The sequence below is a fragment of the Schistocerca nitens genome, chromosome 1, assembly GCF_023898315.1.
Source record: "Schistocerca nitens isolate TAMUIC-IGC-003100 chromosome 1, iqSchNite1.1, whole genome shotgun sequence".
Lineage (NCBI taxonomy): Eukaryota > Metazoa > Arthropoda > Insecta > Orthoptera > Acrididae > Schistocerca > Schistocerca nitens.
The window spans coordinates 285,944,183-285,958,666 of NC_064614.1; positions in this window are offsets into that span (position 1 = coordinate 285,944,183).

Consider the following 14,484-nt stretch of genomic DNA (forward strand, 5'->3'; position numbering starts at 1 on the left):
AATTCGACCAACAGAACACTCAGATTGACAAACGTTTTAATCACCACATACAAAACAGTGATACGCGTTTCCGTAAATTTATTCAGGATCAAAATGAAGTAAAACGTCAAGTAATGGAAACAATCACAGCACAGAGACAAGTAGACAAACGTAAATTGTTTGCGAAGGCAAAAACATACGTAGACAACAATATTGCTACAGTGTCCGACAAAATTAATACCATCGAACAGTTGAACGCGGAATTACGTGATGAGATTTCTGACCTTAAATCAAAAACAGATACACACACAACAGATTTTCAAACAGTGACCGACAGACTTGAACAATTAGAACTAACACAGGATTCCGATGTCGTCAAAGCTGACGTTAAAAAACTGAACGAAACTACACGTAAATTGCAAAAACAGATTAATGCCTCTGACACTAAAACCTATGATCAGGTAAAAATACTGACTGAAAAATGTGATGAATTGGCCAGTCGTATTGACGTTATTGAAAGTAATAATGACAGCAAATCAGACGATACCTCACCGGTTTCATTTAATCAAACACCTGAATTTCAAAATCTACAGCAGACAATTAATGAGATCAATTCGTCTAATAACACGTTGCGTAGAAAATTGTCAAGTTTACAGCAAGAAGTAACAGAGATGAAAAGTATTTCAGTTAATAACACATCACAGCAGACGCCACTTTGCGAACATTTGTCAGACTCACGCAGTGCGTATAATTTAGGTAATCAACAGAGAGTATACGACTTAGATTCCGAACAGACACAGACAAATAGATTCTCTTAGAATCATGAACCTGTTCCAACGTACAGAGACGATAATTTTGATTACAAACATTTTCTGTCAGTGAGAAAATTTAAAGTGTTTAAAAATGACAGAACACAGATTCATCCGTTAGATTGGATACAACAATTTAGCTTTGCTTTTCCACCGACTTGGCCCGTAACACACAAACTTGAATTTATTTGCAGTTTTTTGGAAGGCGAACCGGCAACTCGTATGAGACCGATCGCGAGACAATGTTATTCAGTAGAAGAATTTCAGAATGCTTTTCTGTCAGCGTACTGGTCGAAGACGACACAGCGCGGAATTAAAGATCAACTAATTAGTTTGCCAAATTATGAGAACACAAATTTTCCCAGTGTCACGCAATTTTTTGAGCACATGGTCCAACAAAACCAGTACTTAAGTGAACCGTACAGTGAATCTGCACTCATAAAATTATGCATTTCTAAATTACCACGGTCATTAAGAGTGTTACTTCTGACGGGTCAGCAAAAAGAAAACATTTCGGCATTCAGGGATCTGCTGCAGCTTTTAGAAGTGCAGCAATCAGATTATTCTTTCGTAAACAAAAATTTTTCGTATAACAACCAAGGCCAACAAACGTACAGCAATTATGATCAGACACGTAATTTCAATAGGAAAGGTAACAGACGCTTTAGGAACGACAACCACCAGAACTTTAATAGCAGACAAAATTTTGATTATCAATATCGTCAAAATTTTCAGCAACAGGAGCCACATTTTAGTAACAATAGAGGTTTTACACAACAACAGCATCAAAACCAGTCGGTTAGCATACCTAACCAACAATGTAATGCACAAGATCAACATAACTTTAATGTTTCGCCGCGTGGACGTATAGTCCCTGGTACAACAAATAGTAACGCACGGCTGCAAAGAAACAACTACGTACAGAAAACGCAGTATTTCAATTCCTATCGCAATGCACCGTATAGGAATGACTATCACGACAGACGTAAAAAGAATGAGCATAATTACCAACATACGTTTAATAACAGTCGGTCTTACCAGCAGCAAATTGATCAGGAACAACATATTCTCATGAATGAACCCGACAGTAGGTATCATCCAGAACGCAATACGTCTGGAAGAAATAACAGAACCGTACAAATAGTCGAAATGCCACAGAATCGTCCTGACAATAATAATACGTCAGATAGAATTTGACTAGATACTGTACAGGTCGCATCTTCCAGTAACACAAGCACTACTTTTGACACGCAAAATGTTGTTCACGAAAATGTTATTACTTTTGACGACACCCGAGACACTCTTTTACAGGAAAGACCAGTTGTTCAGAAAACTATTTCACATCCTGTCATCGAAATTAAAATTGGTTCATCGAAATTTTCAGCAGTAATTGATTCTGGATCTCCTATGTCAGTAATAAATGAAGAAACTTTCAACGAATGTAACAAAGAGAATACGTATCCTACATTACCATTAGGCAAAACGAAAGTAAAAGGAGCAGTATCGAGTAAAGGAGTAGACGTTAAATTACAGACACATTTATCATTTTGTATTGCAGGTCATACTTTTCACTCAAATTTTTGGATTGTTCCTTTATTGACAACAGACGTTATTTTAGGTACTAATTTTCTCGTACAACACGACGCAGTGGTTGATTTTCAGAATTCCTATTTAATGTTGAAGGATGAAAATGTGAAATTGGCTTTAGAATTTCAGCATTCTTTATCTGCGGAAGAACAAACAATTAATCGTAAAGAGGTCATTTCCGCAACACGTAACATAGACTGTAATTCCACATTGTTCGCTGATACGTACGTACATAACTATAACACTCCAGACGAAGCTGACTACGATGTAATGCAGATGATTTCTGATAAAGTTAAACAAAGCAGTGCAAATACAGACGACGAACGCAAGCACCTATATAAAATTCTTTCACAGCAAGCTCCAGTTTTTGACAACATTCCTGGTACTATGTCCGGTTTTATGTATGAATTTCAAGTCAAACAGCACGACACATTTAAAGCTAAACATTATCCCATTCCATATATCCACCGAGAACAAGTTAGAAAAGAGTTACAAGATATGCTCGACCAATGAACCGGCAGTTAGTCCGTACATAAACCCGCTACATATTGTTAAGAAAAAAGATGGCTCACTTCGCCTCGTACTTGATTCACGTCACATTAATGACATTATTATTAATGAAACAGATCGACCTCAGACACTAGAGGAACTTTTACAGAAATTTCATGGTACTGCTATTTATTCCACACTAGATTTGAAATCGGGATTTTGGCAAATTCAACTTCATCCGAATTGCAGAAAGTATACAGCTTTTCTCTGTTTTGGTGACTGTTATCAATTTTGCAAATTACCATTCGGTTTAACTATTTCTTCTGCAGCTTTTATTCGCAGTTTGAACACAATACTTCCGACAGAACTTAAGGACAGAATTACGACGTACGTAGACGACATTCTTATCGCAGAAGCTAACTGGTGTGAACACAATGTGATTTTAGAATGACTGTTACAAACTTTTCGTGCACAAGGACTCACAGTTAATCTTAGTAAATCGCATTTTGGTAAAACTTCTATAAAATTTCTTGGACACGTAATTTCAGCAGAAGGCATTGCGTCTGATCCGGAAAAACTTCAAGCTCTACGTGACATTACTATTCCTACAACGAAGAAGCAACTACGCAGTTTTTTGGGCTTAATTAACGTTTTTCGTAAATTTATTCATCACTCTGCTTTAGACACACCTAAATTATGCCAATTGACAGGTAAAAACAGTATTTGGTCATGGGATAAGCAAGCACATTCTGAATTTATGAACCTAAAACATGCTTTGTTGAATGCACCACTTTTATCGCACCCAGATCTTACCAGAAAATTTTCCGTTGCCACCGACAGTTCCAACACCGCTTTAGGGGTACATATTTTTCAGGAAATTGAAGAAGATGGCTCTACAGTAATTAAAAACATCGCATTTGCAAGCCGCATTTTGTCACCTGCGGAACGAAATTATTCTGTTACAGAACTGTAAACGTTATGTGTTGTTTGGGCTTTTACGAGATTTCGGCACTTTCTTTATGGCAGACATACCACCGTCTACACAGACCACAGAGCTATACAATTCTTACTTTCGGCTAAATTCACTCATGACAGATTAAGCAGATGGAAACTTTATTTACAGGGATTTAGTTTTACAATTGTTCACATTCCCGGCACACAAAATGTTATGGCAGACGCACTATCTCGTTCTCTCAGAAATAATCACCAATACGTCGCAACCAACTTCTGCAAAGCAAATTTCAGCGTCATGTACATTCAGCAAGTTGCATTTGAAAATTTTATTTCGTCGTCATTACAGGACATAGCAAAAGAGCAAAATAAAGACAACGTGTGGAAAGAAATTAAACACCTTTGGCAAGATAAGAATAATGTTACCACTAGAAACCATTACACTGTACGCAATGACATTCTGTTTCGCCGTTGTCATCCTGACAGCAACAATTGGTTATTATGCATTCCTGACGAACTGGTTAACAAATTAATATGGCATACTCATTTAAGTTACGCACACTACGGAGCGAGAAAATGTTTTCTTATACTGAGACAGAACTGTTATTTTACCAACATGGAAAAACGTATACGACGAGTTTTAGCGTCATGTAAAATTTGCCAGAAAGCTAAGTCAGACACCACTTCACATATTCCTCCATTATATCCCATTGTACCTGTTAAATTAAGACACATGGCCGCAGTAGACATTTTTGGTCCAATTCCGAGAACTAACAGAGGTTTTTGCTACATCTTTGTCGCTGTTGAACTCACTTCAAAATTTGTTACTTTCACTCCGTTACGCAAAGCTACTGCTGAAACCGTTTCGAAAGCATTTGTAAAGCATTTTCTATTTCATGTAGGGCATGTGTTCAAATGGTTCAAATGGCTCTGAGCACTATGGGACTCAACTGCTGTGGTCATTAGTCCCCTAGAACTTAGAACTACTTAAACCTAACTAACCTAAGGACATCACACACATCCATGCCCGAGGCAGGATTCGAACCTGCGACCGTAGGAGTCGCGCGGTTCCGGACTGCGCGTCTAGAACCGCTAGACCACCGCGGCGGCCTAGGGCATATGTTAAAAGTAATTTCTGACAATGGATCACAATTTCGTTCTGCTATATGGACACGTATGTTACGAGCTATAAACATTTCTCCGATCTATATATCCAAGTACCACGCTTCTTCGAACCCCTGTGAACGATTAATGAAAGAAATTGGTAAACTGTGTAGAAAATACTGCCACAAAAGACATATTGATTGGGACACACATATATTCTCATTCCAAAATGTAATTAATTCCGTTCCAAATGAATCCACTATGCTATCTCCGTCTGTTATACTGAAAAATGTTGAACCACCAAACAAAATTACAGAATTAGTAAATTTTCCTACATCTCGTCGATTACGACACCACGAAATAATTGACATTGCGCTGAACAACATCAAACGTGCCGCAGAGCACCGGAGAAGACAGCAAAAACAGGTTTGTACACGCCGAGACTTTCGCATTGGACAGAAGATATTAGTACGTACACACTATTTATTCAGCAGAATAAAAGGTAAGTGCAGTAAATTTGAACTTCTATACGCAGGTCCATATCGGATTCGCAGCATTCCTCACCCCAATGTTGCACACGTCGAAACTCTGAGAACCAGAAAAAGTAAAGGCAACCACAATGTCTCTAACATTAAACCGTTTATTGAATGAAGACACTTTATGATTTAACATGCTATGATGCCATTTACACATTTTATGACTATTTCTGCAATTATATTCACATGACTACCTATTGATGATTATCGTATTTTTTCTTGGTAAGTGCCCGACAAGGTAAGGTTAGCAGGTCGCTCTTCTTGTCGTTACACATCAGACCGTGCATATTTTTCCAGATGAACTTACACATTTTATGACTACTTATGCAATTATATTCACATGACTACTTATTGATGATTATCGCATTTTTTCTTGGCAAGTTGTCATCATTTGTTTATGTATGTACGATTGTTTTCATGTTTTGTTTGTATGCACTATGAAATGGTTAAGATATAACAAACACCAGTTGACTTTGACATTTTCTTTTGTCCTATGACATCTCAAGATCGTGACTGTTTTACATTTTTTTTTTTTTTTTTTTTGCTGCTGCATTGTGATATTCTGTGTACACTTTTTGCATCTGAACACTGTCAATGTCTTTGACATTTTACGTTTTCTGTCATGGTATGCTGTATGCTCAAATTATGTTACCATAAACCAGTCATTATTTAGTGAGTATATGATGTAAATGCACGAGATTAATCTTTATTCATCATTTTCAGAAAGAAATAACGTGTAAAGGAAATAAATTAAACAGAAATGGGAATTTCACATACGGAATAAACGAAAGAAGATGCAAAAACCCTATGAGGAAGAGTAAATGGATCAGAATTAACAAGCATTAACAAGAATATACTATACACATCGCAGAATAGCAGTCTTAACTAATTTTTTCTTTCAGAATACGAAGCGATTGATGCAGGCTGTCAGACAGAGCTACACATCTTAGTTTTAGTGATGAAATATGCTAGAGATAAGGAATAGTTATGTAATGAGTAATGAAGTGATTTTTTGCAGATGATAATGAATGCTGATGAATAATGATGAAGAATATGCTACTATGGATAAGGAAGTTTTTCTTTACAGGTGATGTTAATAATGGAGTTATGATAATATAAGTAATGAAGTGATGGATAATGAAGTTTTTTTTTGTTTACAGATGAGGATATTGTTGAAGTTATGTATTTATGCTATATAGATATTTAAGTATTTGTTGCAGTTCGTTTTGACAGCAGGTGTTATATTGCATAGTATAATGACGGAAGGTTTTGGAAAGGACAGCTATGGAACACATTTTTATACACATTTCACTACCTGTTAATTCGAAGTTCACTACTTTTCAGCATATAATGCACTTCTTCTTTCAGCTTAATAATCCATTTTTTATATATTTTTGCAGGAGAAATTATTTATGAAATTAATGTGCTATAAGCAGTGGTTCAATAAATCTATGTCATCTATGAATGTGATTACATATACTCTACTTGTTTCATAATCTTGCCACAGCTGACTTATGACGAATGACGTTACACATTTTCATTTACACCAATAACTCAGAAGCAAATTTTTCTCTCTTGCTTTCCCCTATAATTACCCAACGCAATGCATTGCTAACAAAAAAACAAAAAAAAATGTATTACCAGTCCCAAATAATGATACCAGTTTAAGAGAGGTCTGAGTAATGCTGATCAGCTATGAATAATATGTCACCTGAAAAATGAATAGTACTAATTACTGTATAGAGATGACCAATGCTTTGTAACTAGAAAGAACTGGTAATAATGCTTTGTAACTAGGAAAATACTACTAATTACTATATAGAGATAACCAATGCTTTGTAACTAAAAAGAATGCTACTAATTATGCTTTGTAACTAGAAAATGAATGCTATTCATTATGCTTTGTAACTGGAAAAAGAATGCGATTATTTAATAATGTTTTGTAATTAGGAAAAGACGGCTACTGATTATTACTATATTGAAATGACAAATGATTAATTAATGAATGCTAGCTTTGTAACTAGAAAATGAATACTATTCATTATGCTTTGTAACTAGAGAATGAATGCTATTTATTATGCTTTGTAACTGGGAAAAGAATGCGATTATTTAATGCTTTGTAACTAGGAAAAGAATGGTACTAATTATGCTTTGTAACTATAAAATGAATGCTATTCATTATGCTTTGTAACTGGGAAAAGAATGCGATTATTTAATAATGCTTTGTAATTAGGAAAAGAAGGCTACTGATTATTACTATATTGAAATTACAAATGATTAATTAATGAATGCTAGCTTTGTAACTAGAAAATGAATGCTATACATTACGCTTTGTACCTAGAGAATGAATACTATTTATTATGCTTTGTAACTGGGAAAAGAATGCGATTATTTAATAATGCTTTGTAAATAGGAAATGAATGCTACTAATTATGCTTTGTAACTAGAAAATGAATGCTATTCATTATGCTTTGTAACTGGGAAAAGAATGCGATTATTTAATAATGCTTTGTAACTAGGAAAAGAATGCTACTAATTATGCTTTGTAACTATAAAATGAATGCTATTCATTATGCTTTGTAACTGGGAAAAGAATGCGATTATTTAATAATGCTTTGTAATTAGGAAAAGAAGGCTACTGATTATTACTATATTGAAATGACAAATGATTAATTAATAATGTTTCGTAACTGGAAAATGAATGCTACTAATTAATAATGCTTTGTAACTGAGAAATGATGACTGTATTGGGATGACCAATGATTGAGTATCAACATTATTATTGACTACCTCCTGTTTTAAGTAATGACTTCTGATGATTTGTAATTAGAGAATGGGTGCAAATATTCTATGTAAAACAATTAATGAACATTTTTCTGTAATACTACATACATGGTACAGAAATGCTCAATAACTAGGCTATGAATGCCGTAAACTACTAATGTAATTCCTAATGAAGACTAGTATGTAACTTAATGTCCTTCACCTTCTGACCTCACTACCCTGAATTACTGCAATATCCATTTGTCCTGTACATCCTCCTGATCATGGAGCACTATATTTGGTTTTTGCACTAATTCTACGTTGGTGTGCCTTGTAAGAGCGTGGTGTTGACACGACATGCTGTCCACCACCGTGAGCGATGGAGACGTTATTATGGTCCCATTGTTTGGTGTACCTAATGTACTGCCAAAGTGAAAACTTGGATTATTACTACGACATTTCAGTGTCTTGGCTACGCTGATAAATACTTCTGGGAAAAGAACTTCAAATTGTCTCACTTGGTGTTGTACTTCTGTGGAAAGATATGGACTTTCAGTGCAGCTACGTGCAACCTAAAGTGCTACAACCATGATGCAATCCTTCCCTTTCCTATCCTAATTCTTGTAACATAGTGAAAATCATTTTTTTTTTTTTGCTAACATCATTTATATTCATCGCCTATACATTTTTTCGATTTGCTGAACTGCAGCACATGTGCACTTATGTCACTTGTCAACATGATTTTTTGCCATTATGTTTATTTGTTGTGAAAATGCTAAAGAGTTTTTCAGTGCGTGTGCACTTATGTCATTTGTTTTGTACTCACATTTTGTCATTGTCTAATATGTTTTGTACTTGATGCATGTGCACCATATTTACGTCACGTTTTACATCTGTATATTCTGTGATTGTAAAGTTAATTAGTCAAGAAAAAGTTTGTTGCTCATGGCAAGTCCAAATGACTCACCATCGCTGCCAAATTTTTGTCCCCCCGGTGGAGGGTTATGAAACACGTATGTATTCGGTAGCAGCGATGGCGAGGCATGACAGAATCTCTAACCAGAGAGTTATTTATCGTTGCTAGTCTGCGCTTGACCGCACGTGAAGGCAATTCGAGACCAGTAGCGCGTGGGAGATGACACAGTTGCGAGGTAGTAGTTGCACGTAGCGAGTCGCGAGAGCATGTAGTTCGTTCGTGCCAGTAACGCGCGAGAGACAGTCGGAGTTGTGTGTGAGGAGTCGGCGGGCGTCGACATGGGTCTCTGGTCAAGATTCGGGACGAGATATATTTTTAAATAAGGTAATGAAGCAGCATTGCGCACATGTGATAATGTAATGTACATTAACTGTAATTAATTTGTTCAAGAATGCCCCAATAATAATTTTGTTTTCAAACCAATCTTTTTTAAGAAAAGAATCATTACAATTGAAACAATACTTCCTATGCTTTTCCTGCCAGAATCTATTTATCAGATTTGCACAGGGCCTAAGGTCAGCGCAGATGACCTTATAAAATTTTGCAAGTTGATCCTAACGTTAATTTTGTAGGGACTTAACATTTTTGCACATTTTATTATCATTGACTTTTATTACTGTGGGAAGCTAACATTTGGCACTATTTGCAATTCTATTCAATTCTTTTCGTTTTGCTTATTTTTACCGGGAGGTTATGTTTACCAGAATGAATATTCACATTTAAAAATTATCTTACATTTCTCTGGGGAGGTTACACTTGGCTCTATGTCCATTGGCATTTAAAATATTTTCTTTTACATTTCTCCGGGGAGGTTACATTGGGTAAACTTCATTATATTATATTTATTACATAGATACACTCTACATTAATTTTGTGAATACCTAATTTAGTAGCCACGCACTTCAAAAAGGTTTGCTGCAAGTCGGCCATTACATCTGTTTTAGTACACGTACTTACTTTTTACAGTTAATGTCGTAAATATTTAATGAAATAACCATGCGAACGACGAAGTTCCGACAGCAAAATTTGTAATGACCAAGCCAAACTCAACAACGTCAATACCCCACAAGCAACCAGACGGTATGTGGTGGAGGAGAGTACTTCTGATACCCCCCCCCCCCGTCTCTTCATTGTTCAATTCGCGAGCGGCGTGCGAAAAAATGCTTGTCGGTAAGCCTCTGTATTAGCGCAAATTTCTTGAATTTTCCCATAGTGGTCATTTCGCGAGACGTATATGGGAGGAAGTAGTATGTTCTCCGGCGATTCCCGTAGAGTTCTCCCTAGTAATGTCAGTAGTTAACGTCCCAACAACGCCTCTATTGTGTCGTCTGCCACTGGAGTTTGTTGAGCATCTCCGTAATGCCCTCACGCGAGCTAAGCGATCACATGGCGAAAGTGGCCTCACTTTGTTGGATCTTCGTTATCTCTTCTGTCAGTCCTGCACATCAGAGTATAGCGTTCTAGGAACTGCTTTAACAAACATGCAACCTGTTTTTGTCAATGATCTGAACACGCTGCAGCCAGAGTTAGAGGAAACCGATAAACAATATAACAGGTTTCATAACTGCATGATGACGCCGACCCACACGTCGATGACATGACTAAAGTAACAGTCCAAAGGATGTTTGGAATTTCTTCTGGTTTCATCAGTGCGCCCTAAGAATCCTGCTATTTTCGTTTCCTATTCATAAATACATCAGAATGTATTGAAAATGAAAATCTTAGTTGTATGATTTCATCAATTTATAACAAACAGGTAGCCACAGGATATATAATCTCTGCATAGCTATTCAGCAATAAATGATATTGTTTTATTTGTTTCCGATTAGTTGACAATTTCCTTTAAGTTTTAAACAGTGTAAATTTTATATATTCATGTAACAAAAATCCGTTTCAAAATTTTATTGTCGTCTGAATATTTTACACATTTATTGAAATTTACTGGTCATGCTTATTTTACTATATAATGTAATTCGTCTTTTATAAAAGATGAATCACTGGAATTTCTAAAAATGGCATTACTATCACTGCCTCAATTCCACTGATAACCGGGAAAGACGATGATGCGGTTGTTGAGTCGCTTGCTGGTTCTGGAACGGTTGTACTGAATGATCTCTGCAACATTTCAAGTCAACGGCAGAAGGGAAAAAGCATCGTCAGATTTCCACAAATGTGTTACACCTGGCTGGTTGAAACTGAGTATCCGACCTAAAAACTCCCTCCAAAGCTGTGTAAACGAGCGCGGGTTGGGGAGTGGGGGGCGGGAAGGCGGGAGAATCGTGAAAGGTGCCTCGAGAACTCAGTCAGTAACGGAGTTGTCCACAAAAGGCAAAATTCCAAATTATTGTTCCATTACGGCACACGGTTTTAATATGCCAGGAAGTTTCAAATCAGCGCACACTCCGCTGCAGACTCAATGATTCATTCAGTTACATCTGTGTGTTCAAATAAATCAGACTAAATTACAGAGAGATCCAGTTTACGATCGAGGGTATCCCTTACATGAGGGGACTTCAAAAAGTAAGTTATATATATCGTCCCAGGTTATACCATTGCACAAAAGAATGGCAAATTGTCAGAAGAGAGTCCATGTTTTGTGTTTCCTCCAGACGCAGTTCTGCTATATTATGGATAACAAGTGCATTAGAGTATGGGAGTGAAACGGTGCGGCGACTGGAAACGTACTTCAAAGTTCAAGTACGACTCTTGTGGACAAATTTATAGACTGCACACGGATTTACCATAGAGTTCTGGCGGAATACGGAGCGAAGGGAGATAGCTTCTCGCAGTAGCGTAATGGTACCAACCGTTTGACTGATGCCGTACAGACGTGGCTGCTGATCAGCGGGGTAGAAGGCCATTGACATCGACCATATACGACAGTTTTAAAGCACACGAGGAATTTGCGATTGCAGGCTTTCTCGGCGAATTTCAGCTATGAAATCATCACGGGTTATCAGCCGAGTTCCGTCGTCTTCTAGTCGCAACTTTTCAGTCGATTGCGTATCCATCATCTTCAGGCGAAGAAGACGTCGCCACTCGGAAGATAACCCGTGAAGATTTCATAAACGAGGAATTGTTTCGCAGCAGTCGCAGAGTTTCCAACGATGAGGACGTTCACGAAACGGCTATCGAATTGCTCCGTGACCAAAGAATGGATTTCTGTCGTCGAAGAGTTGATCGATTGTTAAAACATTCAGGTCATTGTTTGCTGAGACTTGCTGACTAAGTCGGAAAATAATGTGATACATCTGTGTTACCTTGAAGTGTAGCGCAGCAGCGTGCTTAATTCTTAAAATTTTTGCTGCCGGAAAACACCTCTTCAGTCACACAAATGTCTCTCCCCCACTTAACCATAAAAAGCATATTTGTTTGGAAATTGCGATTAAACTTACAATGAGAAATCATGAACATGTGTCCAGTATTTGCTAGTAAAGCATTTAGTGATGAACGACTGTGAAGGTATCTCTGGCCCGTCGTGGTCACTTGCAAATCCGACTTCCCGAAGACTTAGGAGAAAACAGAACGGGAGACACGGAGTCAGATGTGTAATAAATGCTTTAGATGTCATTTGTTGGTTGGTTGGTTCGGGGCAGGGGACCAAACAGCGATATCATCGGTCCCGTCGGATGAGGGAAGGATGTCGGCCGTGCCCTTTCAAAGGAACCATCCCGGCATTTGCCTGAAGCGATTTAAGGGAATCACGGAAAACCTAAATCAGGATCGCCGGAGGCGTATTTGAACCATCGTCCTCCCGAATACGTGTCCATTGTGCTAACCACTGTGCCACCTCGCTCGGCTGATGTCATTTGTCTTCTGTTCATTAAGTAACTGCGAAGAGCAAAAATCAGATTTTGTTTCTGTGAACACTTCGCAAGTACATCTCACATAACAGCTTTCACTCATTGTAAAATACAGCCAGAGTTTTACTCTTCATAGAGTATTGACGAATCGTTGAATAGTGCATGTAGTAGCCAGAAAAGCAAGGGCAATTAATACAGCATTGCTCGTAGGAAGAAAAACTCAGTATATTTATCAATAATATCAGTGACTGAGAGATTTATGGGTATTTGTGCTCTCATAGAAAAAAAATTATATCACAGAGTTGCTTCAGACAGAAGTTATTGATGGCATATTTGTTAGCCGCTTTGGCTCAGAAAACACTTGGCTTTGCCGAGCTGTAAATTATCACGTACACATGTAACAGCGTACTAAATTTAATGTGAGTAGTTTAGACGAGACAAATACTGGTACCCATTCAGAGAGCATCTAGATGTCCGATATGTGCAAAAGATTGCAGAGTGCGCCTAATCTACATCTGCATCATACTACGCAAGCCCCCTAATGGTATGTGTCGGAAGGTACTTTCGGTACCACTACCTGACCCCTCCAACCCTGTTCCACTCGCCAGTAGTGCATGGTAAGAATGATTGCCGATAAGCCTCTGTACTGGCTCTAATTTCTCGAATTTTCTCTGGCGGTCAATACGCGAGATGTATGTGGGGGGAAGGAACATGTTTTCCGGCTTCTCCTGAAAAGTGCTGTCCCGAAATTTCAATAGCAAATCTCTCCGTGATGTACAACGCCTCTCTCGTAACTTCTGACAGTGGATCCCAGATAGATTAACAGTACTCAAGAATCGGGCGAACAACGCCTTATAAGCCACTTCTTTCGTGGGTGAGTCTTTAAGATTCTTCCGATGAATCTGAGTCTGGTGTCTGCTTTTTCCACTATCTTTTTTATATGGTCATTCCACTTAAGATCGCTCTGGATACTTACGCCTCGATATTTTTTGGCAGGCGCTGTCTCCAGCTGTTTGTCATCAAAAGTGTAGCTGTACAGTAGTGGATTTCTTTTCCTATGTATGCGCAATATGTTACATTTATTTACGTTCAGGGTCAACTGCCAGTCTCTGCACCATTCATCAATTCTCTGCAGGTCTTTCTGCAAATTCTTACTATCTTCTCGCGTTGCTACTTTGCTATACACAACTGCATCTTCTGCGAATAGCCTTAAAGAGCATCCGACCCTTTCTATTACATCATTTATATATATTGTAAAGCAGCGATCCTATAACACTTCCCTGTGGTACTCCAAATATTACCTTTACATCTGTCGATTTAGTTCAGTTAGGAGCGATGTGTTGAGTTCTATCTGCAATAAAGTCTTGAATCCAATCGCAGGTCTGCTCCGATACTCTGTAAGCTCGTTTTTTTAATTATTTTTCATTAAACGTCAATGCGGGACGGTGTCAAATGCCTTACTGAAATCAGGGAACACGGCATCAACC